Below are 8,924 nucleotides of genomic sequence, written 5' to 3' on the forward strand. Positions count from 1 at the left end.
GGAATGAGAGAGATGAGAGGAGGGAAGAGAGGAGGAGGAAAAAAGAGAGGGGGGAAGGAAGGGGGGGAAGGAAAGTACGGAAGGAAGAGGACAAAGAGGGAGAATGAGGGAAGGAGGAAAAGATACGAAGAAAGAGGCAAAGAAGGGATGAGGAAAGAGGGAAAAGTAGGAAAAGAGAGCGGAAGGAAGAAGGAAAAGATGAGAAGAAAAGGAAAAGAAGAACAGGAAGAAGAAAAGAGAAAGAGAGGGGGGAGGGGAGGGAGAAAAAGAAGGAAGAGAAGGAAGGAGAACAGAGGAAGAAGAAAGAAAGAGAGAGAAGAGAAGAAAGGGAGGAAGGAAGGCGCGCTAGTGAAGGGGAGGCATGGTTATACTTTTCCTCTCCTGCTCCAGGCTTGGCCTCTTCTCCTTGCTCTGTTTGGCGGCGGAGGGGGCAGGCTCGGGCTCCTCTCTCTTCTCTCTCTTCCTTCTTCTCCCTCCAAGGGCCTTTCCTGGGGGGCGGGGGCCGGGGGTCCTCCTCTCTGTCCTGCTCGGGCCGCCTCCTCCTCCTCCTCCGCTGCTCTCTGTCCATCCAGACGGGGAGATCCGCGCCTCCTCCTCCTCCTCCTCCCGCCCGCTGCGCCGGGCTGCTGCGCGCTCCTCGGAGATGTGACTCTTCAGAGAGAGAGAGAGAGAGACGAGGGAGAGAGAGAGAGAGAGAGAGAGAGTGACACTCCACTCCACCAAACATCTAAAGCAGGTGCAACGCCTTTCCCTGCAGCCTAATTCCAGCCACTTTGGCTGCATCTGCACTGGAGAAATAAGCCCCTTTGGTGCCACTTTGGCTGCCATGGCTCAAGGCTAGGGAATCGGGAGTTGTAGTTTGTTGTGCCACAACAAACTACAACTCCCAGAATTCCCTAGCCTTGACCATGGCAGCCAAAGTGGTGAAAGAAAGAAAAGAAGGCCACGCCAGATGGGTGGACTCTGTAAAGAGGTCACAGGTATGACTTTGGAGGACAAAGGACAAGGAGCCTATATATTATATATATATATATGTATATGTATATATAATATATCCTTGTCCTCCATGTTTGCTAGGGTTAGGGTCACAAACCCCATGAATATAGAAAGACCACAAATAACAAAAACACCATGTTCTTACCTGACAGACACCTCTCTAGGAATCTCTAGCTCTTCCAGCGCAACTCTGCGTCAGCGTCCGACAGACACTGGCCATAGAACTGCGCTTCAGGAGCTACAAAGGCCTACTATACGCTCCAGGATCTCAGGTCTTTCAGTGCGACTTTAGTTAAAGTTGACCATAGAGTTGCACTGGAGGAGGACCTAGGCATCCTAGAGAGAACATATTAATCAAAGCACAAATATGGAGGGATGAGTGTATAATATACACACACACACACTGTGTTTATCACACCGGGGACAATTGGAAGTATAACGGTGATTAGCCTATGATAATCCCGCAATTGCACTAATGGTTTTCACACGACGTCGAGGTGAAAAGTGATCAAAGACAATATCCTGCAGAAACAGCAGCAAATGTTTCACGGGATTTTTCCCATGAATGACTTTTTGCTTTTTATTGCCTGGTATTCTCTGGTTATTCACGGATAGTGGCTCTTGTGTTAATCTCATTTAATCGCGTTTACTCTCAGTTGTACAATTTTCATGGGTTAATCAGTTTAATCCACATTTTCCCCATGTGATAAACCCATACATACATATGTACTTGCGTACACACACACACACACACACATGTATATACACAGGATGAACCCCTAGTATCCGCTGGGGTTTGGTTCCAGGACCCTCCAATGGATATCAAGTCCATGCTCAAGTCACGTTGAAAGATAGCATAGTGAAATGGTACCTTATATAAAATGGCAAAATCAAGGTTTTCTTTGAAATTTATATAGTTAAAAATGTTCTCAAGTTGGATGCCTGGATCCATGGATAATGATGTTTTCTTATATCCCATCTTTCTCCCAACATAGGGACTGAAAGCGGCTAAAAGTGTGGATAAGAGGACCGCTATACAACACACACACACACACACACACACATTTGCAAAGGAGGTTCTCTGCCTTGCCTTTGTCTTTGTTCTATGTTGTTGTTTTTCACTGGTTCTGAATAGCTGTTGTGTTAAAACTAATACCTTTGGAATGACTTTAGTAAAGACCCTCTTTTACTAGTTGAAACAGGTGCAACTAAAAGAGGAAGCAAACTACACATTCATCATCCTGTGTACCACCACTGCACTGTCCTCTCTTCATGCGCAGGCAATGCGAGACCTGTGTTCGATACAAAAGCAGTGAGCTGCGAAATGATCTGTAGAAAGTTGCTCAGAATGAGACTGTTTTCACACGTAAGGCGGCATACTAGTTGGGTTTCTCACAGCTACAGTCTCAACCATTACCCTGAACATAGAACTTCTATTTGCTGACTTCCATTTCAGTGGTAAAAGTGTTCACATGAGGCAGACACACTGATTGTGAAACTCAGAAGGTTGGTAGTATCAATCCAGATGAAAATGTCCACATTCTTGCTATTCATGCAGAAGGGTGAGCTGTATAAAAATAATACATTTTACACAGTGCATATGCGATTTAAAAATATATATTCTAAAATACATTTTGTTGAAACTAAAAAAGTGTAACAATTTTCAATAATGTTATTGATAATGTTAACTTTTGCTAAGGCTGCAGTCCTATGCACATATATGTCTCAGTAATTCCATTGAAATCAGGAACATCCCTTAATTTTAGAAACACATTTCAGATACTATGCTAAGATCCAGAGCTACAGAATGCATTCAAGTATGTGTTTGAAACTAATGTTTTTTAATTTAATTTAAGTAAAATAGTAAATACTAATATTCTGAAAGGATAATTTGGGTAATTGGAATATACGATGTGAATGCTACTATTAATCAGTTCTTTTACTAAGTACATTGTTAAGAGATATATATTTTGTATATGAATGATTACTTTCAAATATGAACATTTATATTCCACTCACCAAAAACCAAACCAAATCCATGCATTTAATTTTCACCTAATAAAAACTAACTACACTAGTCTGCCCAGGAAATAACAGATTTTGCTTTGGCTCATCCCTTACAGGCATTTCTCTTTTGTTTACTGGATTGTTTTCTGAGGGCGGGGGGTTTAGCCAAAGCAAGTACAGCAGAGAAAACAGCAACAGGGGAAAGATAACAACAGGGCCCAGTGCACAGGTTTATGTATTTTATTTTCATCCTGCTTTTTCACCCAGTTTAGGATGAAATGTAGGAAAACATGAATTAAAACATAATCATAACAGAGACGCACTATTAAAAACAAAAAGCAAATAAGTTACACTAAAACCAAGCACCAAGTGTAAATAAATAAGTTATACAAAACGCAGAGAGATAATTAAAAAGAAAAACAAAAAGCAGAGGAGGCACACTCCTCCAAAATCCATAGGGATGGAGGCTGCCATTCTGAGCAACCAGAAGTGTGCATCCAAACTCCCAGTTGTTGAAGGGGGCATATGAGGCTTTGGGTTAAGGAATTTTGGGGTGGAACCTGGGCACAGTGAGGGAGGGGGGAGGGGGTGGCTGCAAAATATTAGTTTTGGGAAAGCCAGCGGAGAGAACCATGGTTTGAGTTAGCCAGAAAGCTAAACGCAGAAATAAATCTCCAAGGGGCAACTCTTATGTTTGATTTTGATCCCACCTTTCTCCCAAATGGGACTACCAAAGTGGCTTAAAACACAACAGCTCAAACAACATAAAATACAAAAGTTTTTAAAAGCTTTAAATCAGGGTCAGCAACCCCCGGCCCGCGGGTCGTGTGGCCCACAGAGGCGGCAGGACCGGCCCCAGCCCGGTCCTGCTGCCGCTGCCGCCGCGCCTCCTCCTCCTCCACCTGGGCTGCGCAACTGCACTGCCCTCCTCCTCCTCCACCATATGAGGAGGAGAAGAAAAGGGCTGCGTGGCGGGCAGAGGAGCAAGGGGGAAGGCGGAAGCCCGCGCCGCCTCCCTGCCTCCCTGTGCGGGCATGCGCCACCCTCCCGCCTCCCACCTCCTTTCCTTGCTTCCTCCGCCCGTCCCCAGGCCGCGCGGCGCATGGAGGAGGGGGGAGGAGGGGAAGAAAGAAGAGGAGGAAGAGGAGGGGGAGGAGCAGAAGGAGGAGGAGGAAGAGGAGAGGAGGGAGGAGCAGAAGGAGGAGGAGGAAGAAGAAAGAAGAGGAGGAGGGGGGAGAGGAGAGAAAAGAAGAGGAGGAATGGAAGAGGAGGAGGGGGAGCAGGAGGGAGGGAAGAGGAGAAAGAGGGAGGAGGGGGAGACGAAGGAAGAGGAGGAGAAGATGAGGGGGAGCAGAAGGAGGGGAGGGGAGAGCAGAAGGAGGAGGGGGGGGCGCAGAAGGAGGAGGAGGAAAGAGGAGGAAGGAAGAGGTCGTGAGTGGCCAGGGCCTCAAGGTTTTTTTAAATTTTATTTTGGGTGCTTTTTGCTAACAAGTCTCCCTGTTTTGACGTGAATGTGATGAGTGATGATGATGATGATGATGATGATGATGATGATGATGATATGAGTCAGCTTGAGAGGCATGCACGCACTGTTTCTGAAGCCAAGGGTGTGACTTTCCAAATGCCTTTTCTGTGTGTTTTGGTTCTTTAATGGTGTATTGATATCGGAAGCCTCTGAGGCAAAGCCAATGTAATTTGCTGTGATTTTACAAACTAATGCGCAGTGAAGAAAAACCACAGTCCCTTGACCAGTACACACTTCTGAGAAGTACACTTGGTGCAAGACTGTAAAACCACCTTGACATGGTCAACAATAATAATAATAATTATAATAATTAATAATATGCATAGCCATATGAATCCATGTTCAGTGTGAAACCCAAAGAATTTGGTTATGCAGTAAGCCTCTGAATATAGCAAGAGGCCATCTTAAGTAAGCCAGTTTCAATGTCCCAATGTGCTGTTTGGAATGGGGGGGGAGGGGGGGTTGGCCAGAAGGGAAGTACATTCTGCCATCTGTCTAGGAATAATGCCCAAATGTCCTCCTATTGATCATGCCTAAGAAACATGCATTTATTAAACATTTTAAAAAAATCATCAAATTTTTTGCATGTCCTCCTTTTTAAAAAATGTGTCCTACATTTGAAAATGTTGTCCTACATTATTTAATTTTTCATTATTTGTTTTTTTGCTCTCCCCCCCCCCCCCCGTTGTCTGGGGGACACCAACTCGGCCCCCGGCTCAAAAGGTTGCCTACCCCGCTTTAAATGTCAGTTTCATTAAAAACACTACTTGGAAGACGTTAATTAGAAAGAATGGAAAAAAGAGGTGGCATGTTAACATGTTCTCTACCCTGATCAGTAAGGCTGAAGACCTATTAAACCGGAAGGTGTTAATCTGCTGGGGAAAAGAGAGCAAAGGGCGCGTTCCCACTCACTTATACACCGGTTTACAAAGCGAATCCAGGGTGTATCATTCTCACTCATCCCAAATTAACTCTAGAACAGTCTAGATTTACCCTCTATCGTTCCCACACGATTCGAATTTGATTCGATCCAAACATTTAAACCGATCAGAAGCCTATAAACCGGCGCAAAAAAAAAATAGTAGGTTTTACCCCGGGTTATCCCTTGTGCCGATATAAGAATCGCTGTATTTAAATGGGAACGTTTCGGTGTCTGTTTCGAGTTCCACAGGATGGGAGGAGCGGAGCGCGATGGGCGGCTTGGGGGAGTCACCCTTTCTTTGTTCCCATCCGTTGTGCCGCCCCCCTTCCCTCCCTTGCCCCTTTGTCGCGGAGGTCTTGCGATAAGCGGTAAGTGTGTTAATGCATAAGCACTTAGGCACTTAGGACTTTAAGAGCTTAAGCGCCTCCTCATTGGCTCTTTTTTTAAAAACCCGCGAAATTTAAACGAATTAAAAACGTCCCCATAGTGGGAACACAGGTACAGGCTACATCGATGCAAGTTATCCGAAGTATTGTACATCTGATGACGTTGCTTTGATTGACATGACAATCATAGCCGAAACAAGTGGAATGTGAACGAAAAAGTAACAAAACCAGTTTAAATATACATCGATTCATCCATGAATGGGAACGATACTGTGTCAGTTTACAGTGAAACAAAATAAACGTACATAATGGAAACGATACAAATAAAGCGATTTGAAAAGCGGGATAACACTCGCTGTATTTTGAGTCGTTTTAAAAACAAATCGCTGTATTTAAAATTGTTTTAAATCACAAGTGGAAACGCCCCCAAAGAGGGCACAATGAACCTCTCCCAGGAGGGAGTGCTATAGCCAAAGAGCAGCCACCCAGAAGACTCTCTCTGAATCCTCACCAGAGGGGCTTGGGAGGGGTGGTGGGATGAAAGCCTCCTCCTGAAGATCTCAAAACTCAGCCAGGCTCATACGTGTGGTCTGGTCCTATGTTCTCATACTTAAGAACAACAATGCTAAGCTCGGTCCCTAGGAGAACCTCCGCAGCCACAGAATTAATGGCACTTTTGCTCTATATAGGAAGGTCCTCTTCCTTGGAAAGTGAGGTCTAGCATCAGAGGCCTCCTATAATAGTGTTGGGACAGTCTGCTACAATACTCTTTCCCTATTTTGATGGTAAAAAGGGCGAATGAGAATATGTTCAGGGCAGGGGTGACCAGTGCCCTCCTTTCCAGGACATGTCCTACATTACAGCCTCCTGCCCAAGAAGTATTCCAAAATGTCCTCTATTTTGAGCATGATGGAAGAAGCATGACTTTTACTTGTATTAGTGTGTTCGGCTTTTATTTGGAATGCCCTACATTTTTGGAATGTCCTACATTTTGCAGTGCCTTGCCCTCCTTTGCAGTTATAACATCTGGTCACTCTGGTCTGGGGACGTGTTGGAGGCAATGGTGGGAGGATTCGGATCTACCATAGCCAGTCCTTTGGTTCTTTCAAGACATATATAGAAGCAGAGGAGTTTTCCTGATTTGATGCTAGTATAATTACTTTTCCAGCCACTGGACCATTAAGTGGGGGAACCAAGCAAAAAAAAAACAGACAAAAGTAAGGAAGATGGAAAGGACAGCCTTGCCCCCACAACCTCTTCCCTGCCAAGAGTACAGCTGAGCTTGGATGGTTTGTCTACATAGCTTCCCTCAACCCCACAGAACTGTGTAGCTTACCCAACACACAATGTCCTTGTAAGAAAGACTGGTCATATTGGCCATATATGGTCATATTGTAAACATAGAGACCTAAATTTAGGTTCTGTTCCAAAGCACATTAGACCCATTAAATCTACTGTATTGATGAATGGTGTCAGCACTTATGCAATTACAAATGTCTTGGTAGACCTACTCTTGTTGGAACTAGCAAGTGAATTTGGTCGTTACAAATTGGTGGCTAATTTTTTGTTTAAGTGTAATGAATAACATTTATGTATTGCTCCTAGGAAGCTGCTCTGGAGAGGTTGTTTGGGGAGTGTTTTTATCCACTTTGAACATTTTTAAAATAGGTTTTAAAGTAATGAAAAGGTAACACAACAGAAAACTCTAATCAGCCGCTTAAAATCAAAGTGGAATAGCAGCAAGATTTTAAAATAAAGTTCCAAGCATGCAAAATAAGTATAAGATTTTAAAAAAGGTTGCAAGGCCACATTGCAAGAATGAAACTATAGCATACATAATACTCCAATTTAGTGGTGAATTAGTATAGTTTAGTGGTCAGGTTTGTACTGTTCAGGAAATATTTAATGTATTATCAGTGGGATTTCAGTCAATCATTTAGTCAGCCTTTTTCTTCCTGATTACATCATTATTTACTTTATTAATTTTATTAAATCCATCCTGACCTTAATCATGTTTACTTTTTGAATTAAATTCTTCTATGTTCAGTTTTTCTTATTCTCTTAAGGCTTCAATCCTATACTTTCTTACTCAGAAGTAAGTATACATATACGTTATTGCAGTCTTTGTACTACATGATGCTTTTCTAACCTAATTCTTTAATAATCATGATCCAAGTTGATTTAGAGCACATATATACTAAGTCCAATTCCTAGTCCCAACTACAGCAGAAACTTTGAAACAATGAGCCCAAGTCTTACTTTACTAATCAGAACTGATTCTGTGGATTTATTTTAGTTGAGATAAGCAATTTAATTGAGGTCTTTACATTTTATGCATAAATTATTATTTTTGAAAAATTCTGTCCTTCTTTGAAGTATTGAGAAAAGACTCAATATATCAAGGGCTATCACAGAGAGGGAGACCCAGGCCTGTTCTCTGTTACCCCACAGAACAGAACCAGTTCTAATGGTTTTACATTACAGTAGATACTGGCATTAGAAGGAACTTCTTGATAATAAAAGCAGTTTGCCAGTGAAACCAATTGCCTAGAGAGGTGGTGGGGTATCCTCTGGATTTCTTCAAAAAGAGTCTGGACACCAACTTGCTGGGATGCTTTAGCTGGAGATGCTAACCCCCTAAGCAGGGGGTTGAACCTGATGGCCCATGGGCCCCCTTCCAACTCTAAGATTCAGTGACCCCAGGGGGCCGGGGTCAAATTTCCATTCTGGAAACCTACTTGGACACATCAGCATCTCACTCTCAGAGGAAGGTAATAGCAAACCTTCTCTGAATAAATTTTGCCATGGAAACTCTAGGACAGAATCACCAGAAGACAGAGTTGACCTGAAAGGTACATAACACCTCCAGCATTCTGTTGAATTCTACTAGAAGTGGCTTACCCCAAAGATTAAAAAAGTAAAAAATAATGAAATATCAAACTGTACAGTACAGGAGACCAAGCTGCAATAGCTCTGCTGTCTGCCGGTTTGTTTCCAGGCATTGTTCAATGGTTGTTAATGACCTACAAAGCCCTATATGGTCAGATCCAGGTTATCTGATGGACTATATTCTCCCATTCAAAGATAT

At 43.2% G+C, this 8,924-nt stretch overlaps 1 protein-coding gene across 1 annotated transcript in view; it reads right to left on the reverse strand.

The window, feature by feature from the left end:
- Positions 1-413, reverse strand: part of FOXP4 (forkhead box P4) — a 204,072-nt gene extending 203,659 nt beyond the window's left edge. Inside the window, exon 1 of the mRNA XM_042463989.1 lies at positions 372-413. The gene's annotated coding sequence lies outside the window, so the exon portion shown is untranslated. The remainder of the gene's footprint in view (positions 1-371) is intronic.
- Positions 414-8,924: the final 8,511 nt, after the last annotated feature.

This window comes from Sceloporus undulatus, chromosome 4, assembly GCF_019175285.1.
Source record: "Sceloporus undulatus isolate JIND9_A2432 ecotype Alabama chromosome 4, SceUnd_v1.1, whole genome shotgun sequence".
Classification (NCBI taxonomy): Eukaryota; Metazoa; Chordata; class Lepidosauria; order Squamata; family Phrynosomatidae; genus Sceloporus; species Sceloporus undulatus.